This window comes from Apteryx rowi, unplaced genomic scaffold (assembly GCF_003343035.1).
Source record: "Apteryx rowi isolate R43461 unplaced genomic scaffold, aptRow1 scaffold_50, whole genome shotgun sequence".
Taxonomy (NCBI): Eukaryota; Metazoa; Chordata; class Aves; order Apterygiformes; family Apterygidae; genus Apteryx; species Apteryx rowi.
In genome coordinates, this window is record NW_020450761.1 from 2467144 (window position 1) to 2477272 (window position 10129).

Consider the following 10129-nt stretch of genomic DNA (forward strand, 5'->3'; position numbering starts at 1 on the left):
GGGGGGGGGGGCTCCGCGACTCCGCCTGCCCCCGGCTGCCGTCCGCGGGGCACATGCGTGTCGCCAGCTCCGACGGGATCCCCGCCGTGCGAAGGGCAGCGACTCCGCTTCTCAAACTGTCCCCCGCCCTGGCTCGCTGCACCCAGCCGCGGCGGGAGCGGCTACCCCCGGGTACCCCACCTCCCCCGCCCTCCCGCCGCCCCGGGGTCTCACGCACACACGCGCCTCTCCCTGACTGGAACGGCCGCTCCCGCCTCCCGACCTGCTGCCCGAGCTCCGGCCGCTGCCATGCCGCTGCCGCAGCGCCCCGCCGCCGTTCCGCAACTGGGGGCATGGGGCCGGCGGCGGCGCTCCGAGCGGCCCCTGTGACGCCACAATGACCGGTCGAGCCTCCGCCAATGAGCGCGGGAGCCGCCCCGGTGACTCCGCGAGGGCGGCGCCGCCGGGTCCCAGCGCTAGCGCGGCCCCCGACAGGGCGGGACGCGCGGCGGCCCCTCCGGCCCGGGGCCGCCGCCCGGCGTTACTGCGCTGCCGGTGCACTGATACCGATACTCTGCGTGCTTTAGCGGTGGCACCCCTCGCACGCACAGGGAAGCCGAGCCAGGGGCAGGCGGCCTCCCCTCGCCCCGGCTGCTCAGCTCCCCTGGAAAACAGGCCACGCCAGGCGTATCTGCAGCCCCTTCATCTGTTTTTAGAAGCTGTCCCAGATTTTGCTCACGTGTATCTGGTTTTTGTGCTGAAGAGTTAACAGAAGCTCTGTCGTGCTTCATGAAAATCATACTATAACAGCTCTGAAAATTGTTGTCCCTCCTGACCTCAACTACAAACAAAATGCAACAAAATTGTAATTGGCATACCTTCCTCACAGGGGGATGTTTTCCCCACAACTGTAATGACAAAAAAAAGGGGGCAAGGAGAGGGGAAACGTGCATCTTTTTCCATCCAAAAAGATCAGTAAGTCTTTACCGTTGTTCATACTGTGCCAGGAGAGGAGTACAACTGCTCCTCACAGGTGTTACAAGGGGCTTGATAAATTGGAAGCTGTATCCTAAAATGGCTGCTTGAAGAGGTAGCAGACTTTAATTACACTAAGTAGGATGCTTTATCCACTTAACCTTACATGTGATGCACAACTATTTTATTCGTATCTTCCTGGTTTGTCCCTTGAGCTCCCTGTAACGTTTTCACGGATATGTTGCCTTCTTCCTTGTACCTGGCTCTTGCTGCTCATCATATAGATGAGAAATGACATGGGCTTTCCTGCATCTCAGTGATGTGTTACTTCATGTTGGGTATCAAAAACTGTAAATGTTGGTTACGAGTCTTGAATGAAAAGGATCTGAAATTAAAAATACAAAGAAATTTTTGCTTCAGGGCTTCTGAAGTCTTCTGTTTACTTTCTACATGGCAGTATGCTTTACAGACCAGCACCTTACCAAGCTGCCACTATTACTGTCACCTGCTGAGTTTTTGCAGCATACTAACATACATGGTATGTTTTGCAGCATATAAATCTCCACATTATCRCAGAGCTTGTTGTTCAAATACAGTTTTTGTGTACTATCACAAAATCATCCCAAACTCTCTCCTGCACAGATGAAGTGATTGGCCCTAACTTTAGTACTCACCTTTCCTACAGGAAAGCACAGTATGGCTCTATTTAGTTCCACAGAGCTGAACAGASTTAAAAATACACAGGTCCACTATATTAGAAGAGTGAGAAGAGGCCCATTTCTACAACTGGATCTATGTAGTCATACTTCTAGGAGAAATAGGGCCAGCGGGACACAGGAATCAACCACATGTTGGACAAGTTTCAAGACTGAAGCTTTAGCTACTTTTTTACAGTTTTTGTATGTGGGGCAGGACTGTTTGTGCTTCATATGTAATCTTTGCAGTAGCAAAGATAGCAGATTGTTGCAAGTCTTCTAATCTGTTTGTAGTTCTGTCAATGGATTTGGAAAGGTGAAAGCTAAAATATTTTTATATTTGACATTAAACAAACGCTGATGCACTGAAACAAGCATATGAAGTCACTGCTAGACACAGGTCAAACCACACAATGCAGGTAAGGTGCAAGTCACTCCCTGAACACACTGCTTAATAAACGTTAGGATTATATGAATGCCTATGGTAACCAATAGTCCATTCAATTACCATATTATATCTCACTCTACAAATACAGTCTCTGTGAGATTAAGACATTTACTGTATTGTTCATAAAACAAATAAATGGATCTTAAGTACATTTAAAATGCTCATTCATACCAAGTTGTGTTACCACCAAATCAGCTGACCTGTTCTCTCCACTCTGGATTTTCTAAAGCAGCCCAGTTGCAGCTAGTGGCAAAATCTACCTCCTGATATGATCAGACACTAATAAGCCCTTGTTTTGGCAAACGATAGGCAGAATCAAACTAGTGTTCATGGGAGATACTGTTTTATTGCAGATCTTCACCTCTTTTTCTTTTCCCCCCTGCACTGGTCTTGGTAAATTGACAGAAGTCTTTATCAAGCAGTCAGTATGAACATGGAACGGAGCACACACAGAAATGCAAAGCAACTTCCTCTCCATTTTAAAGGACGACCTTTGCCCAATGTGCCTGGCCTACAGGCCTATTTCTTTCCCACTCTCTGCAACAGTGACATGCTCCACACCAGGGAGTGGGAACCAGGACCATGCAGGCTGAGCTTCAGATTCTTTATTCAAACTGCTACTATCTTTGCAGAACTCCACAGGCAAATGCAGGAAAAAGACCCAAAACCAGACCTGCAAGAGAAGCAGAAAGCAACCTGGTGGCAGGCAGAAATACACAAACCCTTCTTCCAAAAATTACAGCTTTGAAACAAGGGGCAAAGTTCAGCCAAAATAGAGGATAAACAAGCAACCATGTATCACACAGACAAGAAATTGAACCAGAACTACTTAGCACACAGCCTGTTACTCTGTCAGACGGCTCCAGTTGACTACAACCATTTCTTCCTCACATGTTCTTCATATTATGGTTGCTTACTAACACAGGATCATTGCATTCATCAGGGAGCTGCTGGGGAGTGGGATGGAAAAGAGGCAGTGAAAAGCAGTTTAGGAAATTCTTAGACTGCCTTTATCACTGAAGAATGCAAGTACAGTGTCTTAAGCCTGACCAGAACGATCCCTAGTTTTCTCTGATTCATGTTCTCTTCTTCTTGATCGGGATCTGGAGTGACTTGGAGGCAGAGAGACAAAAGAAAAACAATGTGGAAACTAAAGCCTCATCATGATTCAAACACATCACCATGTCATTTGGAGTCAGAGGCACTACCATTACCCCACCCAAACTCATTTTTTTCCTCTATTCCAGGACAAGGTGCTTTTGGTACCACTCATACATTGTACTRCACACTTGGTTTGCTTCTTTGAGATAAGCTCAGCATCTATGGTACCTGTCTTCTACACATAAGAACAAAACAACAAGAATTTGCACTGCCCTTACCAGGAGCCAGTAATGCAGCAGAAAAAAAAAAAAAAAACTTGCTGCATTATTATCAATTGAGTCCAAGACAAAAATCTAGATCAAACAGACACAAATGTTGCAGTTTGATTTTTCCTGAAACCCTGAGGAGCTGTAGTTATAGGTCCTTTTGGAGTAATACAACATTCATCCCAGAGTACTCATAAACAACCCTGCAAGTTTTCTGAGCATCTCCATCAAGAGTCATACATAGTTAAACACCACCAAAAGGAGAAGTAGCCATAGCAGAAAAATCTTCTGACCCCAGTGTGATTTGAACACACAACYTTCTGATCTGGAGTCAGACGCGCTACCGTTGCGCCATGAGGTCACAGTACTACAGGCATTTATTTGTCTCTCCAGAATCAAATCTCTTCAGGTTTTTCTCCCAGGTAACACTGTACTAACCTGTGTCAGTTTGTTGGCACCTTCAGGTTTCTCTACCTTCTCCTTCATTTCAGAGGCCTTTTGCTGGACATGCTTGGAATATGCATCCACAGGGCGCCTGCTGGCAAACGCCATGCTAAATATTAAACAAGGTAAGGGGTGGGAGGGTCACCTCCAGCAGCCAAACAGCATAAAATACCTGTCATAGTCTCAGCAGCTCCTCTGTCTGCCACAAATATCTCAAGGAAGAAAGCAAGAGAAGCAGGCAGGCCACCATCGTTCAAGCCTTCAATGTCAAAAGCACACTTAAAAAGGATCTTTGTTTCAGACAAGAAAGCACAAGCTTTTTGCCCCAACAAGAACAGCTAAAGAATCAGATTTCTAAACTCTTGTTTTGTTTATTGTCATTGCTCACTGATTCAAATCTTGCGCTGTTAGAATACATCTTGTTTATCCTATACCTGATATTTCCCAGTGATGTTCTCCATACCTGGCCTAATCCATCCACATTTTCTGCAACTGTAATACTTTCCAGTAATTCAAAGTAAATTTAAACTATCTTTACCAGGAAAACATTACAGTTGTCTTCCAACGTAGCTGCAGTTTGTTCACAGGAAACTTAATCTATGGTTTTTCATGGTTTCTGGAAAAGCAAAATGTACATCTTCAAATGAACAATTCCTCCTTTTGCCCAGGTTCTGGCCTCTTCAGCACAGGCTCTGTTAACAAATTTTAGAAAATTTCTGAATTAGAAATTTAGAAAGATATTCCTTCCATCATACATCCCCACACCCACCACATTTAATCTCTGTGCATAAAGCACATGCTCTGCTTTGAGACATGAGGTACCTGGAAAAAAGACACACAAGGCTGTGGGATTTGAACACAGCACCTTCTCACATGGGGTCAGACTCACAATCCTTGTGCCACAATGCCATAGAAGCTGCCTTGTATTACCTTCACAATTCCTGTTGTACACTGTATTTTCTTATATAGAGCTCCTTCTTGCATTTATGACATCCAACATAAGAAGCACAACTCCACTGTCATCTGAACACACAACCTGATCCATTGTCAGATGTGCCAAGCTGAGAGCAACAAATACTGCTTCCTGCTCTACTCCTTTACCTCCACTTATCTCCTGTAACTTTTTAGGGAAGTAACTACCCAATGAATGCTCTTCTACCATCATTGTGCAAAGGACAGGGAGACAAGGCTGGAGCAGAAAAAAGCATAAGAAGTATCGTCTTTTACCAGCTATGCCTGGAAAACATAGCTACAAAACATAGATTTCTAGATATCTGCATAACAACGCACTCAACAGCAGCTAGACAGGTGGTTTCATGCAGCCACAAATTACATAAAATACACAGCCAAATAATGCCACCACTACAACCTCTGCAGTCAAAGCATCTGCAATAGACTTTCTGCCGCTCCTACAAAATGTACATTTATTTCCAGTGAAGAACACTTACAAGGAAAATTATACTCTCTTTTCTATTACTGTTACTTAGTAATAAAAGATGCAGATAGTGCACACAAGGAATTTCTGATAAAGAAGATCCTTAACCCTGTTCGTTTTCTATCCAAAGGAGCTGACTGAACAAGCTTCACAATAAGGGGATTCATGAGCGGTCTCAAAAACCAACAATTTCACTGAAAGCAGAACACCTCCATCAGAGATCAGATTTCCCTACCATTGTGATTACTTTTTTTTCCCCCCTCAAAGATACAGGGCTTGAATTTCAAACCATGCACAAACACCCAAGTTTTTAATATTCACCTCAAATGGCTTGTCTTTCAAAGAAGCCCTGGATTTATCAGACACTGTTGACCTGGATGCCACTTTCCCCATGTCTGAAACTTTCCACATTTGTATTTCACTCATATCTTTCCATATCTTTAATAACAATAACACATTACTGATGTTACCAAATGAAAGAAAAGTTGTTGTGTCTTCACCAGTAAGTATTCCAATGGAACAAGCTTTCAGTGAACTAGATTACAGTGAGTCAAGAGAAACAGGTAAACAGTTCGCTTGCAAGAAACATCAACATAATTTAGGATTTCAACATATAAAATCTGATGACCTAGCAAAGCCGCACCCTTCTTCTGCATATTGTGTCCTGAGTAACAGGTGTAAACTAGAATGTAAGAGAAACTTCCTAAGAGACAGGTGAAGACCAAGCACAGTATGACTCAAACACCCAACCCCACAATCTAGGAGCAGTAACACCACTACTGTGGTGCAAGAAGACTGTGGCTTCTGTCTAGCCCTTTCCTCTTCAGGATAAAACCTTTACAGCTGTTTACGTCCGTGCCATTAATATAGGGGAAAAAAACATGACTGCAGTGTGATTTGCACACATTGCCTTCTGATCTAAAGCTGGACAGCTACCATTGCACCATAATGTCTCAGGAATACTTGCCTTCTTGTCTCCTTACCAATCATGAAACATAAGCCTTTTTCTGAGAAGTCTAACAAAGCCAGTCATACTCTCTGTCCTTGCCTCCCTTCCAAAGTGGCCCTAAGCCAGACATGCTTGGAATACATGACCGGAGGTTTCCTGACTCCTCATAAACATCATCTCATTTGTCAGCAAAGAGGAGAGGGAAGTGACTTTACATAATGCTGAAACAACAAGAATAACACACTCATATAAAACAATTCCTTTATCTCTCCGTACTGCAGGCTTTTACAGCATGACATTTTATAAAAAATGGCATTGAACTTACTGCTTAGAACTATAAATGTTTAAGCATATTTTAATTTCCTATCCCACTACCCTGACTTGCCCTCCAGAATAAGAGAGACTGGAATTTCCTCAAGAAAGAGCAAGAAATATGCTCTGGATATCATTTTAGCATAAAAGCACAATTTAAAGAGTTCACAGCACAGGCCTACCGTTCTGAAATAGGATTTAAGCAGATGGGCCTCCAGGTCATCCTATTTTTCATTTTTACTTCATGGGCTTTGTAGCAAGATAAGGACATTTTTAGGCTGAAAGTGACTAAAAGCCTATGCTTTTTTTCCTGAAAGAAAGTAACATAGGGCCTATTTTGGTATGGCAAGTGAATTTATGTTGTCAAATCTTCTCTTCCATCCCCCTCTCTAGTCCCCTCAAGATCTGTTTTATATTTGTTATCAACATGAACTTCCTGCTACCCTTTCAGTAAATGAAGTATTCTTCACTTATTTTGTTAAACACTCTTATAAGCACCAGCAGCACTGGCTGCTTACTAGTTCTTGTCTAAACCTAYGCCTTTAAAATCAAGAAAAAATTGCCCAGTGACCTCGGTGATTTTTGCTCAGGTCCCCTTAGCACATGGATGCACACCTAGCATGGACTACTACTGCTAAAACATGGCTCATGTTACTTCCCAGAAATGTATGCAACAGCTTAACTCTGAAAACATAAGCCCTCTAAGGAGGCAGTGAACAGCAGAAAACACAAAAGCTGTAAGTGCCATTTCTATTTCAAATATATTCATCATTCAGCAAAGTCTTTTTTTGTCTTGCTGCATATCCCTTCTATTCTTAGGTTTTTCTGAAATTTGGAACTTTTCTGAAACTGTTTTGGCCTTACAGACAYTTTGATTTTTATTCCATTAAACCGGCTTTGGACCATATGCCAAACCCTGCTCGATACTTGAACTAGAAGGTCCATTAAAATTAGCTGTGGAGGGCACAAAATAAAAGAACAAGGCTTTCTAGGGGACAAAAATGCTCCTAAATATTTCCTTTATTCCTCAGGTCTTCACACTATAATTGCCTTCCTTCCACTGCTATGCTCACTGAATACCTTAATTTTTGTCTTGACCCCACTGGCCTTCCTCACAAGCAAGAGGAGCTATTTACAAAAGCCTTTAACAAGCCATGCCTGTTTGCAGTCGGACTCTAAAAGATGGTGCACACAAAAAGGGGCTTGCAACTCTTACAAGCTTGTTGGTTGTGTGATGCTTGTTCCTCCACATTTCCAGCTATTTCTTTACACCTACAAGCTCTTCACCACAAACAGGGCTCCACGACTTTATTCAAGATACCTAGACACAAGGAGCCAGAACTTCAACTGCCTCCAGTAGAAAACATTGTCACATAAGAAGAGGAGAGAAAACTGTAGCATTTCTGGGGGGAAGGAAAACCAGAAAGTCAGTAGCTGTTATCCAGAGTAAAATATGCAAAACAAAACAAAACAAAACAGCTCTACTAYCCAGCCCTAAGGCTAAGAAGATATAATTGCAATGGAGAAATAGGTAAGAAGGCACAATTATTTATTATCTATGCAACAAAATGAAAAAGATAAGTGGATGCAGCTAGTGGCTATGTACAAATGCAAGGTATATCTATACATGTGTTATTGTTCAAACTTTTATCTGGAAGCTTTCTCGAGTGGTAACACACTTACATCGCTCAAGGTCTGAAAAACTTATTACTTGATTTTTTCCTTCTACAAAGGAAAAGCCAAGGAGGAGAATCTGCAAGGGTGGGAAGATAAGGAAGACAGATAAGAAGCAATGATTATGGGAAGCAGATAAAAATGCGGAGGTTTGCTTTGATACTAGAATCTCACCACAGAGATTACTGTAACACTCCTTCCTAAATGAGGTGGGGAAGGTCAAGAGGGAAACCAATTATGTTTATTAAAAAAGATACTGAGTGGTAGAAGTACAAGAGATAACCTTGCCAGCATTTAATGTCACCACTAACTCAGTCAAGAAACCTGTTATGGATGAAGGCACTGTAATGTGTTTGGTTAATCTGTAAAGTAACAGACTAAAAAAGGAGAAGCTATTGCCCAACAGTGATAGTCTCCTAAATTTATAGGCACAGCAAGTTGAAAACCTCATCATTTACGTAAGGCAACAGTTACAGAACCTAGGAAACTTTGCATACACAATGAAAAAGATCTTTATAATAGATGCACAGAACCTTTTTATGCTACAAAGCTGAAAAATGCATGGATGACCTAAATGTTATTACGACTTTAAGAGGCACCACGCAATTCTTGCTGATGCCTTTGCTCATGTCTATTTAGACATTTTGGTGCAAGGAACTTCAACAAGTGCAGATATTTTTGTGTATTAGGAAACTATTTCCATGAGAAAAAGAAAGCAAACCTAAAAAAGTCAAAGCTTGGGCCTTGTTGGTAGACAAGCATTTTTCCTCATTTAAATTCTCATTTTTGTTCTATGAAGTTATAGTACCCCTGAAGATCAAATCCCAACATCCTTAATTATTGCTCTGTAGAATTATGATTTCTTTAGAAAATAAAGGAATACCACATTTAGATGATATTTAATAGTTCTTTAACCAGAAATACAGCCATTTAATGAGCATATAACCATCTGTGAAACCACCTTTTAGTTTTGCTATACTTCTCAAGATTTACAGCAAAGAAACAAGATTTACAAGTTGTTTCTCTAATACTTTACACATAAATTAACATAAAAATCTAGCTACTACCAACTTTTTCTAAGGATTTACTTGCCTATCCTCCAAAGGCTATCAAATGCAGATCAGAAGTTTAGACAAATGAGAGGATTACTTGAAAAGTCACCTGGGGAAGACAATAATCCTGCTCTCATGTTAGAGCAAGTAACGCCAGCAACTTGGCAAAAAGCTACATTTCCTCCTTGCTCACAACGAGCTTATTCAAGTAATTTCCTCCAGGATTTATGCTCTTCCATACAGCTTAGTTAACACTATCTCCTTTCAAAGGAATGACCCACCCAGACATTTCAAAGCAAGGTGCTTGTAACACCTGTACCTTTCTCTCCCCCAGCGTATTCCTCCCTTGTCACGGCTCTTTCGTACCAGCGGGGAGAAAAACACCAACGCCGATTTCGTTCAGATTCTGCTCATCTACCCCAAATTGCTAGGCCATGTAAGACGTTTTGCAATTTCACCTATTTGCTTTCAAGTTGCACAGATCCAACCCCACACTTACAGCGCACACCAAGCGGGAAGAGCGCTCTGAAGAGCATTTGTGCCCATCGCGTATTTTTATCCTACTCGAGGCATTTTTTTAGCGCAGCAACCGCTCGCAGTCACTCCTCAGAAACGCCAGGCAGCCTCCCTCACGCGAGTTTTTGAACAGTTTTGTTGTCGTTGTTTTGTTTTCCCCCCCGCAGCCCAGAAGCAGGAGCAGCTGCCTCCTCGCCCAGGCGCCCCCGCAGCGCTCACGCCGGCTGCGGGCGCCCGCGCGCTCAGACCGGCCCGAACCGGACGGGGCCGGGCCCGCTCACCT

At 42.9% G+C, this 10129-nt stretch overlaps 1 long non-coding RNA gene and 1 other non-coding gene across 5 annotated transcripts; both read right to left on the minus strand.

Annotated features, from left to right (window-relative positions):
• Nucleotides 1-2339: 2339 nt before the first annotated feature.
• Nucleotides 2340-10040, minus strand: LOC112972788. Of its 4 annotated transcripts, none has more exons than XR_003255788.1 (5): nucleotides 9830-10040; nucleotides 4447-4600; nucleotides 4081-4167; nucleotides 3903-3999; nucleotides 2340-2770 (listed from the first exon to the last, which is right to left on the minus strand). It is a non-coding gene; the product is annotated as an uncharacterized LOC112972788 (long non-coding RNA). The 4 variants fall into 4 exon arrangements; XR_003255787.1 differs by having other exon boundaries at nucleotides 3903-4002; XR_003255786.1 differs by lacking the exon at nucleotides 4081-4167 and having other exon boundaries at nucleotides 3903-4017.
• Nucleotides 3754-3825, minus strand: TRNAW-CCA. Its single transcript has one exon. It is a non-coding gene; the product is annotated as a tRNA-Trp (tRNA).
• Nucleotides 10041-10129: the final 89 nt, after the last annotated feature.